The following is a 2,500-nucleotide window of genomic DNA, read 5'->3' on the forward strand; positions in this document are numbered from 1 at the left end:
AATGCTGTGGAAATTTTTTGTACCCTTCTCCTGACTGATGCCTTTCAACAATGAGATCCCTTTGTGACTTTGTAAGCTCTCTGCAAACCATGGCTTTTGCTGTAAGAGGCAACTGAGTAAATGTTAGGAAAATCCTACTAGAACAGCTGAACTTTATTTGGGGTTAATCAGAGTCTTTTTAATCGATGGCAGGTGTGTACCCAAGAAGACTGAATTCTATAATTAAATTAAAAGGTGCTTCAACAAAGTATTAGTTTAAGGGTGTGCACACTTATGCAACCAGCTTATTGTACAGTATGTTTTTTATTTTTTTATATTTTTCCCCAAACAGATTTGTTTTTCAATTGAATTGTATAGGTTATAGGTCACATTAAAGGTGGGAAATGTTTTGAAATGATTTATTGTGGTCTCATTTTTTTATATCACAAAAACCTGGCATTTTAACAGGGGTGCGTAAACTATTTGTATCCACTGTAAACATTATATGAGGTAGCATAAGCAACTCAAATGCTATAAAAATAACCTTTTATTTTAGCAAAAAAGTGAAGTTCTGCCCTTTGCACTGGCCATGGGTATGTTTTGTCCTGCAAAATCTCACATTTCTACAAAAACTGTCCCACTTTGGGCATTTGAAAAGATGGCAACCCTACAAGTAATTAAATTTTAATGACTTCATAAAATTCTTACAAGAAGTGTAACAACTATGAGGGGTCATACTTATAAAAACAGATTAAAGGAATTAAAACTGCAGTCAGTTAGTTATAGGTTTTCAAGTAGTGACCTTATTTTAACATATAAATGATTCAAGTTGTTGTTTGTCTTTCGGCTTTTCCCAGTTAGGGGTCGCCACAGCGGAACTCCGGTCCACTAATGATTGGCAGTAGATTTTCACAAACGCCGAGGTGCCAGCTTGACGTTCAACCTTCAACGAAGGCACGTCCATTTACGCATGTCTTTCGAACGCCCACCCAACTGCGGGGAGGACATGCAGACTCCACACAGAAGGCACTCCCCACACTCTAGCCGAAAATCGAACGGGAGAACCTCTTGCTGTGAGGCAACAACGCTACCGCTGCACCACCACGGAAGATCATATGATTCAAGTATGAAATGTTAATATAAAATCATGTGCCATCCATTTCAAAACCTAGTGACAAAGAATAACAGACACCTAGTGGTTGTTGCAAGGCATAACACCAACATGGAGAAACAGTTCATTATTTTAGAGTGAGATGCTTATGGTATTAGAATGTTTATTTATTATTTATTTGTTTATTTACATTTGTTTACCGGGAAATTCCAACTGGACACAGGTCCTTTTTTAGTGGAGGCTCGGGGAGAAAAGCTCAACAGAACAATAAATGAGCAGTAGAGTACATGAAGAACAATTGAATATACATACAATAGCAAATAATACATACAGCAGAAAACATTGACTATACATACAATATGAAACATAGTAATGAACAGATATACCAATATCAAGATAGAGGCTAGAAATAAAGGTAGGATGTATATACAGATAGTACTAAGCTCAAACGAATACTGTTCTAAACTCATATACTTAAATCTTATATACAAATACTGGGTCTATATCAGAACATTGAAGTATTAAAACTTTGAATGTTCTGATATTGAACACTATTCAGTGAACGCTAAGAATAGCAAAGCTGCAGAACAGAGAATTCTTTCCTCGGGAAAGAATTCAGTTGGCCATTTCTGTGGCTTCGCTATTCTTAGCGCTGTGGTGGAAAGTTACGGACTGGGTTCAGGTAAGTGTGCGATTATTTGTACGTTAGGGCTAGGGGCGGGTTAAGTGAGTTAGGGTTAGGGTGCAGGTTAGGCATGTGTGCGCGATAGTGACAGACTTTAGGGTTAGGGGTGGTTTAAGTGAGTTAGGGTTAGGGCGCGGGTTAGGTGAGTGTGCGATAGTGATGGACCTTAGGGTTAGGGTTTGGATTAAGGTAAGTGGGTAGATAGTAGTGTATGTTTAGTTTAGTGTAGCATTAGATGTAGGAATTTAAGTGTATGTGTGTGGTTGCTGTTTGTTTGATGTGCTTGTGTTTTGTGTATGTGTTTTGGAGCAGCAAATTTTTTCCATGGGAAAAAATTCGCTGTTCTGAATGTTTGATATTTTCATGTTTAGATGTTTTGGGGCCGATGAAATAGCGTTCGCTATTTTCATCTTTCGATAACATGATATAAATGCCAAATACTGCACTAAACACAAGCAGATACAAAGCAGAAGCTCCACAAAAATGTGGAACAAGCTAGAAGTGCTAATGGGATGGAAAGGGAAGATATTGGAGGCAAGAGGGGAGACTGAGTGAGTAGTATACATGGTAGTGAGAGGAAGCTACGTGTAAGGCAGTTGGATATGTATTTGGAGTTGAGATGTTGTGAGGTAGTTAAGCATGTTATAACAGGTCTGAGAGAATGAGTGAGGAGGGAAGGGGAGGGTAAAAGGTGAGCCAGAGCCTGCAGAGGAAGGAATGCAATG

This window comes from Protopterus annectens, chromosome 7.part0 (assembly GCF_019279795.1).
Source record: "Protopterus annectens isolate FY-2018-M chromosome 7.part0, PAN1.0, whole genome shotgun sequence".
NCBI classification, from domain to species: Eukaryota; Metazoa; Chordata; order Ceratodontiformes; family Protopteridae; genus Protopterus; species Protopterus annectens.